This window comes from Lagenorhynchus albirostris, chromosome 1 (genome assembly GCF_949774975.1).
Source record: "Lagenorhynchus albirostris chromosome 1, mLagAlb1.1, whole genome shotgun sequence".
Lineage (NCBI taxonomy): Eukaryota > Metazoa > Chordata > Mammalia > Artiodactyla > Delphinidae > Lagenorhynchus > Lagenorhynchus albirostris.
In genome coordinates, this window is record NC_083095.1 from 45351932 (window position 1) to 45370797 (window position 18866).

Genomic DNA, 18866 nt, shown 5'->3' on the forward strand with positions numbered 1-18866 from the left:
TGGTGGTCTAGTGGTTAGGATTCAGCACTTTCACTACAATGGCACAGGTTCAATCCCTGGTGGGGGAACTGAGATCCCACAAGGCACACAGCATAACCAAAATTAAAAAAATAGAAATAAAAAATAATTTTAAAAAAAAGGTTAAAAGAGAGCAGATTTGAGCAAAGGAACAGATCACTAAACAAGAGCACTCAGGATACACTAAGTTGCGCTTCAAAAACAAGATTATAATAGGTAGAAATGAAAAGATGAAGACTTCCAATAAGGATGCTTCTATTCCAAACACATAAAATCATGGACGACCATCAACAGAGGAATGAAAAGAAGTTGTGGTACACATATACAATGGACTATTACTCAGCCATTAAAAAGACTAAAATAATGCCATTTGCAGCAACATGGATGGACCTAGAGATTGTCATACTGACTGAAGTAAGTCATACAGAGAAAGAGAAATCATATGATATCACTTATATGTGGAATCTAAAAAAAATGATACGAATGAACTTATTTACAAAACAGAAACAGATTCACAGACTCAGAGAACAAACTTATGGTTACCAGGGGGAAGGGTGTCAGGGAGGGATAGTTAGGGAGTTAGGGATTGAGAGAAAAAAAAACAACTGTATATCAGTATATTATATACCTGTAAATTATATCTTATTGTACATCAACTATACATCAATAAAAAAAAAACAAGGTTCTACTGTATAGCACAGGGAACTATATTCAATATCCTGTGATAAACCACACTGAAAAATATAAAAAAGTATATAATTGAATCATTTTGCTGTACACCAGAAACTAACACATTATAAAGCAACTATACTTCAATTAAAAAAAACAATGGATGAAAAATAAGATTATAAAAAAAGATATGGCTGAACCCAAAACGAAAATAAATATATCCCTGAGCTAGAAACAATAAAAATTCAAAAGAATAAACCATACAGTACCTAAAATGGAGCACCGGGAATAAAGAATGGGAAAGATGGCTGGATACTGACTATAGCAGGCAAATGGTCAGAGAAGTTCAGCTCCCACAGGTAACAGCAAAAGAACAGAACCAGGTTTGCTGCTTGACACCAAGAGGTGGGTATGGGAATAGAATTTGCACAGCTTGGGTGGCGGGGTGGGGGGAGAAAGAAGATGTATGAAAAAAAATCAGGCTGGGTACTTCCCTGGTGGCACAGTGGTTAAGAATATGTCTGCGAATGCAAGGGACACGGGTTCAATCCCTGGTCCGGGAAGATCCCACGTGCCACAGCAGAGCAACTGAGCCCGTGCACCACAGCTACTGAGCCTGCGCTCTAGAGCCCGCGAGCCACAACTACGGAAGCCCGAGCACCCCAGAGCCCATTCTCCACAACGAGAAGCCATTGCAATGTGAAGCCCACGCACTGCAATGAAGAGAAGCCTCTGCTCACTACAACTAGAGAAAGCCTGCATGCAGCAACGAAGACCCAAGGCAGCCAAAAATAAATACTTTTTTTTAAAGTTTAAAAAAAAAAAGAATCAGGCTGAAAACCTATTACCTATAGCTATATAGCTTTATAGGAGCTCTGAGCCTGGAAAGGAAAGAGGACAATAATCCAGGCTCACAGCACATTTAAAATTAACAATAATCCCTTAATATCAAATATCAAGCCAGTATTCCCATTTCCCCAACTGCTGTGTAAATATTTTTTGAGTTATTCTGTATTGATTGATGTACAGTAAGTCCCCTACATACGAAACTCAAGAGTTGCGAGCTTTCAAAGATGCAAACGTGCGTTCCATCAACATCAGGCGTGAGTGAAACTGCAGCTTGCCCTCCATCTCCTATTGCTGATGATCCTTCAGCTCTACCATCTCCCACCTCCTCTCCCTCCTCCAGTCAGTAACTCTTCTTGCCTGTTCACTCGATGCCAGCCCCTTTATGCCAGCTGTTGTACTGTACCGCTGTACTTTTCAATGTACTGTACCACAAGATTAAAAATGTTTTATTTTTTGTGTGAAAAGTATTATAAACCTATTAGAGTACACTATTATATAGCTGATTGTGTTAATTGGGTACCTAGGCTAACTTGGACTTATGAACAAATTAGACTTGTGAACACACTCTCAGAATGGAACTCGTTCGTATGTAGAGGACTTACTGTATTTATCTCGTCTCCTTCCATTCATCATCCCTGTATCTTTTATTATTCACTTTCTTGCAATTCTTAGAATTTGGGGTTGGAAAAACCAGGCAGTTGTCCTGTAAGGATTCTCAGTAGGAATTTTGTTGATGGCATCCCCACAGTATTAACAAGTTTTTTTGGTGTTTTGTTTTTGTTTTGTCTTCTATTTCCTATAAATTGGTAGTTAAATTTAAAGGCTAGATCAGATTCAGGATTATAACCTGAGGGCAAGACTAAGGCACAGACAGCATGGCATACTTCCAAAACGATGTATCTAGTATCTGGATATCTTTTTGTGATATTACCAACTATTGGTGATCTTCGCCTAGACATTATTCATTAGGAGATGCAAAATGGTGACATTCTAAGCCTATCACTGAGACTTCCCTAGTGGCGCAGTGGTTAAGAATCCACCTATCAATTCAAGAGACACAGGTTCGAGCCCTAGTCCAGGAAAATCCCACATGCCGTGGAGCAACTAAGCCCATGCGCCACAACTACTGAGCCTGCACTCTAGAGCCCATGAGCCACAACTACTGAGCCCACGTGCCACAACTACTGAAGCCTGCACGCCTAGAGCCTGTGCTCCGCAACAAGAAAAGCCACCGCAATGAGAAGCCCGCGCACAATGAAGAGTAGCTACTAGAGAAAGCCCGCGCGCAGCAACGAAGACCCAACACAGCCAAAAAATATGTAATAAATAAAGTTTATCAATCTTTATTAGAATACATCTATAGAAAGAAACTTCTCTTATTTGGTCACCCAGAGATCCAATTCATATAAGAAAAGTAGGATAAATGCTTATTTTTCTTTACCTATCAAAACTGTCAAATAATGAGTTAGCCCAAGAGCAACTAAAGTATTTTTTTAAGTTTTAGCATCATTACGAACTCAAGGATTAAACATACTTGACTTGTTTCAATTCATTAGTTATTTTCTTTACTGATGTTCAAATTGTCCCTTTTATAAATTTATTTTTTATTGAAGCACAGTTGAATTACAATGTTGTTTATTACTGCTATACAGCAAAGTGACTCAGTTACACACATATATACATTCTTTTTCATATTCTTTTCCATTATGGTTTACCACAGGATATTGAATATAGCTCCCTGTGCTATACAGGACCTTGTTGTTTATCCATTCTATATATACCAGTTTGCATCTGCTAATCCCAAACTCCCAATCAAACCCTCTCCTACCCCCTCCCACTTGGCAACCACCAGTCTATTCTCCATGCCCCTGATTGTTTCTGTTCCCAAGGTAGGTTGATTTGTGTCATATTTTAGATTCCACATGTAAGTGATATCATATGGTATTTGTCTTTCTCTTTGGCTTACTTCACTTAGTATGATAATCTCTAGTTGCATCCATGTCGCTGCAAATGGCATCATTTACTTCTTTTTATGGCTGAGTAGTATTCCATTGTATGTATGTACCACTTATTCTTTATCCATTTATCTGTCAATAGACATTCACGTTGTTTCCACGTCTTGGCTACTGTGAATAGTGCTGCTATGAACATAGGGGAACGTGTATCTTGTATCTTTTTGAATTATAGTTTTGTCTGAATATCTGCCCAGAAGTGGGACTGCTGGATCATATGGTAATTCTTTTTTTAGTTTTCTGCAGAACTTCCATTGTTTTCCATAGTGGCTGCACCAACTTACATTCCCACCAACAATGTAGGAAGCTTCCCTTTTCTCCCTACCCTCTCCAGCATTTGTTATTTGTAGATTTTTTAATGATGGCCATTCTGACCGGCATGAGGTGGTACCTCATTGTAGTTTTGATTTGCATTTCTCTAATAACTAGCAATGTTGAGCATCTTTTCACGTGCCTATGGGTCATCTGTATTTCTTCTTTGGAGAAATGTTATTAAGGTCTTCTGCCCATTTTTCGATTGGGTTGTTTGTTTTTTTGTTGTCAAGTTGTATGAGCTGTTTGTATATTTTGGAAATTAATCCCTTGTCAGTAGCATCATTTGCAAACATTTTCTCCCATTCTGTAGGTTGTCTTTTTGTTTTGTTTATGGTTTCCTTTGCTGTGCAAAAGCTTGTAAGTTTGATTAGGTCCCATTTGTTTATTTTGGCTTTTATTTCTATTGCCTTGGGAGACTGACCTAAGAAAACACTGGTACAATTTATGTCAAAGAATGTTTTGTCTATGTTCTCTTCTAGGAGTTTTATGGTATCATGTCTTATGTTTAAGTCTTTAAGCCATTTTGGGTTTATTTTTGTGTATGGTGAGAGAGCACGTTATAACTTCTTTGATCTACATGTGGCTGTCCAACTTTTCCAACACCACTTGCTGGAGAGACTTCTTCCCATTGTATATTCCTTTTTTTTTTTTTGGCTGCTCCGCGCAACATGCGAGATCTTAGTTCCCCAACCAGGGATCAAACCTGCACCCCCTACAGTGGAAGCATGGAGTTCTAACCACTGGACCACCAGGGAATCCCCTCCCATTGTATATTCTTGCCTCCTTTGTTGAAGATTAATTGATCGTAGGTGTGTGGGTTTATTTCTGGGCTCTCTATCCTGTCCATTGATCCATATGCCTGTTTTTGTGCCAGTACCATGCTTTGTAGTATTGTCTGAAGTCTGGGATGGTTATGGCTCCCAATTTGTTCTTTTTCTTCAGGATTGCTTTGGCAATTCTGGTCTTTTATGGTTCCATATGAATCTTAAAATTATTTGTTCTAGTTCTGTGAAAAAGGTCATGGGTAATTTGATAGGGATCACATTAAATCTGTGGATTGTTTTGGGTAGTATGGCAATTTTAACAATATTAACCCTTCCAATCCAAAAGCATGGGGTATCTTTCCATTTCTTTGCATCATCTTCAATTTCCTTTATTAATGTTTTACAGTTCTCAGCATATAAGTCTTTCACCTCCTTGGTGAGGCTTATTCCTAAGTATTTTATTTTGGGGGCTGCGATATCTAAAAGCATTGTTTTTTTTACATTCCCTTTCTGATATTTCATTGTTGGTGTAAAGAAACACAGCCAATTTCTGTATGTTAATCTTGTATCCTGCTACCTTGCTGAATTCGTTTATCAGTTCTAGTAGTGTTTAAGTGGAGTCTTCAGGGTTTTCTATATATAGTATCATATCATCTGCATATAATGAAATTGTCCCCCTTTTGACCAATGGGATCTTATTCAGGATGGCTCCTAGGTTGTTTTGACACTACCTTCATAGTTTTTAGTTGCTCTATTGCTTTCTGACAAGACATTCTAGGGGAAAAAAAAAAAGAAACTCGAGTTGCTCTCCTGGCATTCTCACCTTTGTACAATCCCCTCCATTAAGTATGAGTGGGACCTGTGACTTGCTTCTAATCAGTAAAATATGACAAAGGTGACAGAATGTTAAAAATGATTACATATACATAATTATATTACATAAGACTGTAACCCCTGTTAATAGGTCACTCTTTCTCTCCCTTACTGGCTTTGAAGAAAGCAGCTGCCATGTTGTAAGCTGCCTATGGAGAGGGTCATGAGGCAAGGACCTAAGAACAGCCTCCCAGACAACAGCCAACAAGAAACTAAGGCTTTCAGTTGGGCACCCTCCAAGGAACTGAATGCTGCCAACAAGCACATGAACTTGGAAGCGGATCTTTCCCCAGCTGAACTTCAGATGAGACCCCTGCCATGGACAACACCATAACAGCAGTTTTGTGAAACCCTGTAGCAGAGGACCCAGTTAAGGGGGTGGTGCAAATGTGTGTCGTTGCAAGCCTCTGAGCTTGTGGTACTATTGATAATTAATATATGCAGGCTCATCTCCTACATTTCCTGCCTCAGACTTGGAAAATGCCCATTCTGAGCACTAGTTTACTTTTATTGTGAAAAGGTATTTAAAGACCACAATGTGAGCATCAAGAGTGCTATTGAATTGGTCACTGTTTCTAGGCGTTTTAAGTCAACAGGGCCAGAAAATGCATACATTTCAATAAGTTAAGTTATTGCATGAGTGCATACAGAGACTTCTACTCAAATTTAGTACTATAGGGTTTTTGGGGCTTCCCTGGTGGCGCAGTGGTTGAGAGTCCGCCTGCCGATGCACGGGACACGGGCTCGTGCCCTGGTCCGGGAAGATCCCACATGCCACAGAGCGGCTGGGCCCGTGAGCCATGGCCGCTGAGCCTGCGCGTCCGGAGCCTGTGGTCCGCAACAGGAGAGGCCCCAACAGTGAGAGAGGCCCGCGTAACGCAAAAAAAAAAAAAAAAAGGGATTTCCCTGGCAGTCCAGTGGTTAAGCCTTCGCCTTCTAATGCAGGGGGTGCGGGTTTGACCCCTAGTCGGAGAGCTGAGATCCCACATGCCTTGTAGCCAAAAAACCAAAACATGAAACAGAAGCAATATTGTAACAAATTCAATAAAGCCTTTAAAAAATGCTCCACATCATAAGTATTAAAAAAAAAACCTACATCTTCTTTAAATAATGCTAAAAGTTTGTTTTCAACAAAACCAATATATTCACTCATTTCAATTAGCCCACAATACATACATTACACAGTACTGAAATGCAATGTATACATTGCCACCAAAATTATAATAGTTCAAGACTTGTTTCCCTTCTTTGCCATCCTTCCTGCACTCTCTTCCCAGGGTCTATTTCAGGGGGAATATCATCAGTGAGTCAAGTCACTGTCTTTTAAAGTCACTTGGCGGAGTTTCACTCTGGTATCCACCAAGTGAATACATGTAAAATTCATTTATTTTGTTTTACTTTTAATTTTTAGAGATCTAAAAAAATTTTTTAATAATTATGTAAAACATTTACATGGCTCCAAAGTCAGGTCTAAAGAAAAAGGAAAATTCAGAACATAGTGTAGTGCTCTTCTACACTGTGTTCCTCTCCCCCATAACAAACTGTCATTTTTTTTAGATTTCATTCAATACTCTTCTAAACATGAGCATGTGCTCTTGCTCTCTCGCTCTCTCTATATATATACACACACACACACATACACGCACAAACACACACACATCCTTATCTCCCTCTTTCTCAGTACATGATTTCACATTAGAAACACTTTCCACCTTGCATTTTTCTTTTAACTGTCCCAGAATAAACCTAGCTTGCAACTAGAGTAAGAGTGGGCCAGACAGAAATGGTTTAAAAATAAATAAATAATTTGGAGGCGGGGGTGGGAATGATCACTTAGAAAAGCGTAAAAAAAAAAACTCCACTTAAAATGAACTTAATAAACCAATAATCCAAAACATAGGAAGAAATCTAATGATGAGGAAGAAAAAAAAAACCAATAAAAACATGAATTCACACCAGATGGTATTAGTTTTATGAAACAGTCTGACAAAAAAATTTTTTTAATTAATTAATTTATTTTTTTGCAGTACGCAGGCCTCTCACTGTTGTGGCCTCTCCTGTTGCGGACCACAGGCTCCGGACGCGCAGGCTCAGCGGCCATGGCTCACGGGCCTAGCCGCTCCGCGGCATGTGGGATCTTCCCGGACCAGGGCACGAACCCATGTCCCCTGCATCGGCAGGCGGACTCTCAACCACTGTGCCACCAGGGAAGCCCTATTTTATTTTATTTTTGGCTGCATTGGGTCTTCGTTGCTGCACGCGGGCTTTTCTCTGGTTGCGAGAGTGGGACCACTCCTTGTTGCAGTGCACGGGCTTCTCATTGCAGTGGCTTCTCTTGTTGTGGAGCACAGGCTCTAGGCACGTGGGCTTCAGTAGTTGTGGCGCGTGGGCTCAGTAGTTGTGGCTCGCAGGCTCTAGAGCACAGGCTCAGCAGCTGTGGCGCACGGGATTAGTTGCTCCGCGGCATGTGGGATCTTCCCAGACCAGGGATCGAACCCATGTCCCCTGCATTGGCAGGTGGATTCTTAACGACTGTGCCACCAGGGAAGCCCTGACAAAAATTTTTAAATTTGAACATGTTGAAGATGTCCGAGAGATAAAGGAATCTTTTCATAAAATAGCACAACGGTTATAAAACAAAAACAGAGAACTGAAACAGGCAGGTATATGTGAAAAAGCAATTTCAAATCTAAGAAATGAAAATCGTATGGGCTTCCCTGGTGGCGCAGTGGTTGAGAGTCCGCCTGCCGATGCAAGGGACGTGGGTTCGTGCCCCGGTCCGGGAGGATCCCACATGCTGCAGAGCGGCTGGGCCCGTGAGCCATGGCCGCTGAGCCTGCGCTCCGCAACGGGCGAGGCCCGCCACCGAAAAAAAAAAAAAAAAATGAAAATTGTAAATACTGGCACGTAGACTCAATAGACGAATAAACTCTAGGCTGGACCGTAGCAGAGGAACAAAGTAAATTGCTACACTGTACCAAATTCACCTGGTATAAGGCATAGAAAATTTTTTTTAAAAAGACTGAAAGAGCAATTAAAATACACAGAGAATAAAAAACTCCAACACAGGTCTACCAAAAGAGAAGAAAAGTAAAAATAAAAGAAGCAATATTTAAATAGCTGAGAATTTTCCAAAACTGAAGAAAGATCTGATTCCTCAGATTATATGTATACTCTGAGTATTAGCTGGATATAGAGAAATAGGTCCACAGTCACAGTGCACTACGGTAAAACTGCAAAATACCAAGCACAAAGAGCTGCAACTTTAGGAAAATAACTAACCAGACTACTTCACAACAAATGTCCATAACAACTTAAGAAAACCACATGCAAACACTGACTTGACTTCCCTGATTATTTACAAATCTATAATGTCATATGGGCGTTGGGGGAGAGTGAAGACTTCCAAGTTTACTAGATAACTATCCATACCTTAACATTCTTAACATAATTATTTACCTATGACTCTAAAAGCAAGGTGTGGACAATACATAATACTAGTAGCTCAAAAGATTTATTTCAAAGTATCTACTAAATTCACACATTTTAGTCCTTAAAAAAAAAAACTGAAATGCTAAGTAGTGGAACTTTGGAGAAAAGAAAACAGCAGCATAGAAGGGAAGAAACAAAAATCAATTCCTGGGAAAACAGTTGTGAAAGGCAGCATTGAACTTTATACCACAACATGCAAGAAAGAATACCTTTATAACCTTGAGGTAGGAAAGGATTTCTTAAACAAGACACAAAGACACAAACCATAAAAGGGAAATCCTGAGAAATTCAACTAAATTAAAATGTTTAACTTTTATTAACAAAGAAACCATACAAAAGTGAAAACGACAAGCCACAAAATGGGAAGACATTTGTGATACATGATCCACAGAGAATTAGAATTCAGAACATATAAAGAACTCCTATCAAAAAGAAAAACAAACCCAACAGTCATTTCTGAGAAAAGGAAACAAAAATGGCCAGGAAACATTTGAAAAGACATCTCCCCTCAGTAAGCAAAAATGCACAAACTACGAGATATCAATTCAACCCAACAAGCTGTCTAACTTTAGTATTTACCAACATCAAGTACAGTAGACCTTTGAACAACATGGGAGTGAAATGTGAGGGTCTTATATACAGATTTTTTTCAATAGTAAATACTACAGTACTATACAACGTGCAGTTAGTTTAATCTGTGGATGCCAAATCATGGATTGAGAGGAACAGGGTAGATATGGCGGGCCAACTATAAATTATAGGCAGAATTTCAACTGCACAGAGGTCAACATCCCAAACCCCACCGAGTTTTTCAAGGGTCAACTGTATAGACCAGAATGTGGAGCCATCACATGTATACACTAGTGAGGAGAATAAACTGGTACAATTATATTGGAAAACAACACAGCGCTACCTACAGTAAGGCTGAAAATGCACCTCTCCTACAATTCAGCAATTCCACTCCTATCTAGGTTATGGTCCGACACAATTTACTCAAACTGCAAATCTCAACATTAGTGGGTAGCAAAAATCAACTCAGTGGGTCTTGATTAGCATTTCTATTCTTAATGAAACAAACTAGTATCACATGAGGTTTTTTTCCCAAGAAACTTTGTTACATATGTATACATCTGATAATGTATTGAGTCTCATAACGTAAAATTTATTTCTTATTGTAAGTAGTAACAAGAAAGTTTTTTAAAACACGATACTAGAGACAGTAGGGATGCAAGTGCACCAAGAGACCTATACAAGGTATTCATAGCAGAACTGTTCATAATAGCAAAAGAAAACTGGAAACTACCCAAGTGCCCATCAACAGATAACAAACAAGGTGGCAAATATACATACAATGAAATTCCAGGTAGAAGTGAAAGTGAATGAATTAGAGCTATATACAAGATGGTGGAAGAATATTTGGACAATAAAGTTGAGGAGAAAAAGGAAGTTGCAAATAAACTCATACAGAAGGATCCCATTTACAGTGTTCAAAAACAAAACAGAAAAAAAAAAAGATACCAAAAGGGATTATACACCACAGTAACTGAAACTATACCCAGAAATGAAAATACCAAATCATATGAGAAGCTTGAGAAATTCACTTCACAGAAATCATGTTCAGCCAACCTGAGATATCCAGGTTAGGAAAACTATGTAAAATAATTATGGAAGACATTTCAAACAAACATGACTTCCCAATAAACTAATCAAGTACAGGCCAAAAGCACACAAATGAATTCAACCTGTGCATGGATATTAAAAATTTAAAGGACTTCCCTGGTGGCACAGTGGTTAAGAATCCGCCTGCCAACTCAGGGGACATGGGTTCAAGCCCTGGTCCAGGAAGATCCCACATGCCACGGAGCAACTAAGCCCACGAGCCACAACTACTGAGCCCGTGTGCCACAACTAATGAAGCCCCCACGCCTAGAGCCCGTGCTCCACAACAAAAGAAGCCACTGCAATAAGAAGCCCAAGCACCGCACGAAGAGTAGCCCCCGCTCACCACAACTAGAGAAAGCCCGCGCACAGCAACAAAGACCCAATGCAGCCAAAAATAAATAAATAAAAATAAATTTATTTTTTAAAAAATTTAAGGAAACACTTTAAATGTTCAACAACATAGCATTCAGAACACTGGAGAGCTTTCAAAGTACAGCCTAGCTTGTTCAAATTTACTTCAAAGGTAACCAGATGTAAACATATGCAATCACTAAATAATGTATGTATATATTTCACTCAGAACACTTACATTGCTGATCAACAAGATTAACTAGTACTAAGAAGTACTTTGGCTGAAATTCGTGCATTAAATTTTGTTTGCCATCCCACTCCCAAGAGTAAACCTGAAACCCTTATTCTTGAAGTCTCACTTTCCATGGCATTGCACGTAAATCAACTAGCCATGCTAATGGAGAAGGCAGATGGCACAAATGACAAGTAAAGCAATTGGCAAAATTAGCAGTAATCCAAGTCAAGAAGTTTCAAATTCTAGCCTCAAGTTTGTTTGTTTGAATACATGCAAATTTTAACATTATTAGTTTGACTTTCTCATGATCTGTTTAATCAGTGGTGTCTGAAAGGAATGATACGACTTTCCTAAGTCATTATTTAAGCCTTAAAGGAACGTATTACATGCCTTTTTGTATTTGGACAATGCTTTTTTTAATCATTATTTCTTACTCCAGATCTGTCATTTAAATATGGCTAGATATGGAGAGTTCCTTAAAATACGTGATATATCTAGCTCCTCACTTATATATTTGCCATGTAGGTAATTTATAGTTAAATTATGAAGTACTTTTTCAAAAAAATGAAAACTGTGAACTGAAATAATTATATAATATTTCCTATTAAAGTATCCATATTTGAAAAAAAATGACAAGTAAAGCAGAAGGCTCAATGAGTCCCAATCATTTTCAAACATCAGGCAATTGATTCATTCATTAAACTGAGCACTACCTAAGTGCGAGAAATATAGTTCACAGTGGTGAGCAAGAGTTCCCGCCTCATAGTGCTTATATTCTTAAGAGGTGAAACAGATATCAAGCATATAAATAAACAAGCATATATTATAATGTTAGGTAATAACTGATCATGAAGTGAAGAAAAATAAGGCTGAGACAAAGAATAAAGATTCATTCTGGTGATCAGGGTTGGCCTTTCTGAAATAACCACTGAGCAATGCCTACAAGATCACACGGCAGTAAAACTCATACGCTACACAGGAATTAAGACTGAAAATTTTTCTTGTAAATTAAAAAGATCATAGTCTACCTATTGCTTTCTCTATAAAACACTTTATAGCATTTGGTTTTAAATGGCTTTTACTATTTTCTCTCCTTGGAAAACTTTAAGTTCTCAAATTTAAGTCACTAGCTTTAAGAGTTAATCCTCTAACTCCAAGGGAAAGAAATCTTTATAACCTTCATGTAGCTTTCTAATACCTAACATCAGACAACTGCACATGGACAAGTGCCTTACTCTTTTTTTCAGAAAGCATTCTTACGAAACAACTCAATGTATGAGAATGGGCTCTAGAGTCAGAATATCTAGTTCAAATTCAGGTTCCTCCTTTTATTTGCTCCGTGTCTTTGGACAAATTATTTAACCTGCCTCCCTCGTTTCCACCAAATACTATCTATCTCATAAGGTTGCAGAGAGGATAAATATGATACTATACATAAAGTATTTACAAAGCCTTACAACAAATAAGCACTCTAATGTTAGCTATCACTTATGTAGCAACTACTAAGATAATATAAGCAAGGCAAATGAGTTTCCTGCAAGTAAATCCACACATACAGTAAGTGGTATTAACTAGCAAAGCCAAATTCAAACCCAAGTTCTTCAGACTCCCTAGCACCCACACTCTTTACACTTACACCACACATTATACAATTAAAGAACTGAGCAATAAGAAATTTGCACAAACCTTAGAATTAATAAGGTCTAAGACCTGCACATCTCCTAACTACTGACTTCCAGACCAGACTGTTCCCTTAGCAACTTAAATGACTCATGTGTAAGAGTAAATAATGATCATCCCACATTTTCCAGTGAGAATGTAGCATAACATCAGGTCTCTTGACAGACAATGTAATTACTAAAAATCATATAAGTTCTGATAACTAATTGCAGATGTCACTCAGATCCAAAAATAAAGAAATGTGGATAAATGACATTCTTCTCTAGTAATGGCAGGCAGCTAGGATCCTATGGCCCCCATGAAAACGATTCAATATGGAAGCTATCTTAAAGGACCTCTCACTGGATTAAATGACATTTCTCCCCTTGGTTAAAAATACATGGGCTAGTGTCTACAGAAAGCTAAATGCTTCTGGCTAGCAACCTACTCACCTACACATTTGCTTATTTCTATAAATCGATTAAATGACAGAATAAAGACAAAGCTGTTATTTCTACGAAAACAAAGCTAAATCCTTTGGAAGGCCTTGATAAGGATTGGAAAAATCTAGAATGATTTTGAATTCGAATGTTTCATTACACTGAAAAAAAGCAATACTAGAAATTACGCTTTTAAGGAATGATGTATAGAAAAAAGATCAGGAGACCCCCTACTCAAAGACAAGAGATTGATCCAAATAAAAAAGAGAGGCAAGGGCTTCCCTGGTGGTGCAGTGGTTGAGAGTCCGCCTGCCGATGCAGGGGACACGGATTCGTGCCCCGGTCCGGGAAGATCCCACATGCCGCGGAGCGGCTGGGACCCGTGAGCCATGGCCGCTGAGCCTGCGCGTCCGGAGCCTGTGCTCTGCAACAGGAGAGGCCACAACGGTGAGAGGCCCGCGTACAGCAAAAAAAAAAAAAGAGAGAGGCAAATAAAAGTAAGTAAATGCTTAAAATTAAAACGAAGTGCACAGATACCTCGAGTTCTTGCTTTAACCAACTTTTTATATTACCTAACTAATAGTCCTAATCACGTGAGACAGGTAAGACGGTCTCCGCCACATTTAAACATCACTCCCTCCACCAAGGGGTTCCCAAAGGTTCCCTGCCACTTTTCTTCTGCTCTCTGACTGTTCCTAGGAAAGGAGCAAACTGAAAACTACATGTGTCCAAAAATGAGGTATGCATCACAGTAAAAAAAAAAAAAAAAAAAAAACTGTAGGATAAAGATTTTAATTCACTTGTAATGAACACACCTTTAATAAATCTTTATTGAGCACCTGTTATGTGCCAAGCACTGCCCTAAACCCTTAGAATCCATCAATAAACAAAAGGAGACAAAAAGCCCTGTCCTCATAGAGGTTACGTTATAGCATACGTCTGGGGGCAGAGAGAAGAGATAATAAACACGATCAACAAGGAAATTATATAGTTTGTTGAAAGGTGACAATTGCTATGTAAAACAGAACAGGGTACAGAGATCATAAGTAGGGAAGTGCAGCTTTAAATAGAAGGCAGATCGTTTTGAAAAACATTTCAAGAGCAAAGACTTGAAGGAGACAAGGCAATCAGTCATGTAGATACCTTACAGAAAAAATGATTGAAGAAGGGGTAACAGCCAGTGTAAAGGCTCTAAGACAGCTGAAATAAGCAAGACGTAGAGTAGTAGCTAACTTAGGAGAGGTAAGGGAGGATGGGGAGAGTAGGAGTATCCAGATTCTGTAAGACCTTGTAGACCATAAGTACTTTGGATTTTACTCTGCATATGGGAAGTCACTGCAGGGTTCTGAGGAAAGAAGTGGTATGATCTGGCTGCTCTGTTGAAAAAGACTGTAGAGAGCTAGGATAGAAGCAGAGAAACCCATTAGAGGTTAACTGCAGAAATCTAGGCAAGAGAGAGAAAATTGGTTTGGACTAGCCTAATGAGCAATGGAGGTGGTAAGAAGTGATTTGATTCTGGATATATTTTCAAGGTAAGATTGAGCCAAGAATGCCAAGTATGAATGAGATAAGTCAGGGATGACTCCATTTTTCTTTTCACCTGAATACTGGATAGAGCTGCCATCTAATAAGATGGATCAGCCTGCCCCTACAGCAGGTTTAAAGAGGAACATGGAATTTTAGTTTGAGTTTACTACTTTACATCCAAACAGAAATTCAGAACAGGTCGTACAGAATACAGGAGGTAATATCTGGGCTGTAGATATAAAAATGGAAGCCATCAGCATATAGGTATTTAAAGCCATGACACTGGATGAAATCACCAGAGGAGTATAAAAAGAAAAGTGAACCAAGGATTGAGCACTTCAAGAATGAGAACGAATCGTAAACACAGAATGAGCAGAGCAATTAGTGAGAAGAGAAACCCAAAAAGCAATGTCCTGGAAGGAGGGGAGTATAAACAATTCATTTAAGTTCCACTTAGTGTACAAATCACTTTGCTGAAACTAGACTTGAGGTTAGAAGCTCTTAATCAGCCTGTAGTAGTTAAGGTGATAGGTGAAATACTAAAGCACAACTTTTTTTAAAAGGAGGTCACTTCTTACACATTTCCTAGGAATATTAGATTTCCTACTGGAATCATTACTAAAACTATTCTTAGTACTAAAAGTATACTATTTTGCCTATCTTATCTTTTTAAGATAAAACCAATTAAAAACGTATACCATTTTAAAAATTAATTTTAAAAGCCTAAATAACACTGCAATCAAACTCAAAGACCAAAAAAACCATTTAAACACCAATTAAACACCCTGGCATGCAAACAGTTATAAACTGTCATTACTTTTCTCTTTCTAGAGCTCACATACAGAAGGTTAAGTTAAATCAAACTCCTTAGTTATGGTACTAAAGGCTTTTCCTCTTTCTGTTTAATTTTCTGTTTACAGAAAAAAATAGCTTACATTCTTATCTAAACCAATGTTTAACCTGTGCTTTGTACATAAACTACACTTTTATGATCAGAACACCCAAAGTCATGTTCACAAAAACTGAAAGAGGAAGCAATGAAACTCAACTTTATTTATGCATAAAAGTAATCACTTCTAAAGAAACAATTACTTGCTTCTAGCCTCTAAGTATCCTCTGGATTTACCTTCAAAATAACTAAAAACATAAACAGTACACAGAAAAAGCAGCTTATAAGATGTTATCCTCAAACGTTCGAATGTTCTTGAAAAGCATAGTCTCTCTTCATTTCCTTTTTACACATTAGGTCAGATTCCTAAGAAACCCATACCATTATGTTTATTAACAACTTAAATTTTTTACAAAGTATTGTGAGATCTTTTAGATTAAAACTTTCTTTGCTATAAAAAATTATAATAAGTATGCAATTAAAAATATACCTTCCATACATTTCAAGTAAAATTCAAGTTAAGTTCCCCACAGTATCAATCTTAACACAAGTCCTTTAAAGTTAAGCCTCAAAAAAGCCTTCACTTCTCAGGCCCTTTATAAAAGTCATACTGGGGCTTCCCTGGTGGCGCAGTGGTTGACAGTCCGCCTGCCGATGCAGGGGACAGGGATTCGTGCCTCGGTCCGGGAAGATCCCACATGCCGCGGAGCGGCTAGGCCCGTGAGCCATGTCCGCTGAGCCTGCGCGTCCGGAGCCTGTGCTCCGCAACGGGAGAGGCCAAAACAGTGAGAGGCCCGTGTACCACAAAAATAATAATAATAATAAAAAAATATAAAAGTCATACTGGCTGTCCTTTAACATCTAATTATTAAAATGTTCTCCCTACTAAAAGCAGGTTAAAGCCTACAAACTGGAAGGAGGCTTGGAGTGAGAGACAGATGAAAACACTTGCATCAAGCAGAAGAGACTATGATATTAAAGGAGGATACAGAAAATACTAAACTGGAAACACATTCATAAATTAATGGCTCTTCATGTTGACCCTGAGCCATCAAGAAAGGGTTATATAATACTCAATACCCTTTATAATTTTAAAGTGTTTAATATTTTTAAGAAAAAATTTCATCAGGCTTTGTTATATTTTAAGTTTCAGTATGAATCTCACAAAGGTAAATAGAACACTTCAGTCTCCAAGTGCACCTGATAGAGTTGGTTACACTGCTAAGGCTGCAAAATTAGAAGAGATTTCTAACTCAGTGTTGGGGGGAGGGTAAGAGGGATGAATTAATGAATTTTCCTTAGAATCTACAAACAATAAACCCAGTTATTTCTTGTTAGATCCCTAAACAAGAGGATATGGGGAGTCGGGGGCGAGGCGGGGGCTTGTTTATCAGAGAACACATTAAATATGAAAGTATTTATAGCAAGGTATGTCTACCCAAAACACAGAGCAATTCAAGAGTACTCCGGTGTTATTCTTGGGACAATAATAACAGTCTCATCAGCAACTACTTTAGCCAGACTGGAGACAGTGATGCCATTCACCTGCTAGGTGAGGTAAGGAGAAGTGCAACCTAATTAACCAAGAATTCAAACTTTAAGACAATTCCTACACAATTCAGAATGCTTAGTTCACCCCAAGGTGTTTACCTTTAGCAGGCTACGGGTGTCTAAATTTCTCAAGGGTTTCCACAAAGCGTCTCAAAAAAAGCACAACTTTGAACAGTTAACTTCAACTGCAGCTTTTTAAGCAGTGCTTATTCAGATACCTGCTAAGAAATCCTTTTCTGGAATAGGCGCAACCATGAATTTAGATTCCTGCTTCCTCCCACAAGGAAGAGCTAAGATTAAACAGCCCGCTCTTGAACCTAATCAGGGTGCAGCTGGCCGAGGTTAGGATGCCGCTCCCCGCGTCTGGGGATGCCGGTCTCTGGTACACATGCTGCCTCACGACCGACGCGCGGTGCTGCACATGCCACACCAGTTGTCGGATTACCGTACGACTTTTCTAGGCTGCCGGCTGAGTTTTCTGCCGAGGTCCCCAACGCCAAAAATCTCATTGTTGGAAACTGAAGGGGGGAGGGGGAATCAGTAAGGAAGACACACCCCTCAGGGAGAGGAAGGATAACTTCCCCCGTCTCGAGGGCGGTCCACAGATTTTTCCAAACTCTGCCCTCACGCTGCTTTCCCATGGCCAACCGCCCCTCTCTAGGACCCGGGGGCGAGCACAGGGCGGCGGAAGGGGGCACTGGAAGGGCCGAAAGCCGCTTCACCAAGTACCCCGAGAGCGGCGAGGGCTGGAATTCCAGCATGGCGTAAGCGTGGCCCAGCTCCCGCCCAGGGAGGCCTCCGGGGACGCGCTCCCTCAGTCCCCCGGCCGAGGATACGGTAATCCGCCTTCCTTCCCGGGGGCCCTCACGCCCAACTAAAAATAGGTGTCTCGGTCACCCCAAGGCCCTCTCCGGCCGACCTCACCCTCGGGAGACGTCCTCGGACGAGACGCCGCAGCGGAACAGGGGTCGGGCCCGCGGCGGCCCGGCGAGGCCGCGAGGCCGCTCGGAGCCCGCCAGCCTCGGTGGCCCGGCCCAAGCAGGAGCCCGGCGGCGGCGACCCGGCGCCCGAGGCCTACCCGGCGGGGGCGGCGGCAGGCGGTGTCCCGGCCCCACGGCCGCACCCCCCCCCCGCCCGACGCGGCCCTCCCGTCTGCCTGGGACCCCGCGGCCGGCGCAACCCTCCCCTCTCCGCGGTCCCCGCGGCCGGAGCCTGGGCCCGGCGCGGCCCGCTCTCCCTTACCCTGCGCGGCCGGGGAAGGATACCAGAAAGACGCGGCGACGCCGGCAGTACAGCCCGAGCCGCCAGCTCCAAGTGGCCGCCGCCGCCGCAGTACCTCAGGTGCCGTCGCGCCGCCCGGCAGGAAACGGGCGGTTTCGGGGCGGGGCGGCCCCGGCACGTCCCGGCGTCTCGGCCGGCAGTGCCCGGAGACCGGCCCCTTAAAGGGACAGGCGTCGCCGCTTCGGCCCCCGCGCGCTCTCCCGCGCGCTCGGGTAAGTCCCAGCGTTCGGCGGGCTCGGGATTCCGGGGCTTTCCTCCCGAGATGACGTCCCGCAGCTA

General features: G+C 40.7%; 1 protein-coding gene across 7 annotated transcripts in view; it reads right to left on the bottom strand.

The window, feature by feature from the left end:
- The window catches only part of KTN1 (kinectin 1), a 118933-nt gene extending 100273 nt beyond the window's left edge, over nt 1–18660 (bottom strand). For 6 of the 7 annotated variants that reach the window (XM_060142182.1, XM_060142177.1, XM_060142172.1 and 3 more), the window contains exon 1: nt 18549–18660. The gene's annotated coding sequence lies outside the window, so the exon portion shown is untranslated. The remainder of the gene's footprint in view (nt 1–18548) is intronic. The other variant, XM_060142153.1, reaches the window with a different exon arrangement.
- Nucleotides 18661–18866: the final 206 nt, after the last annotated feature.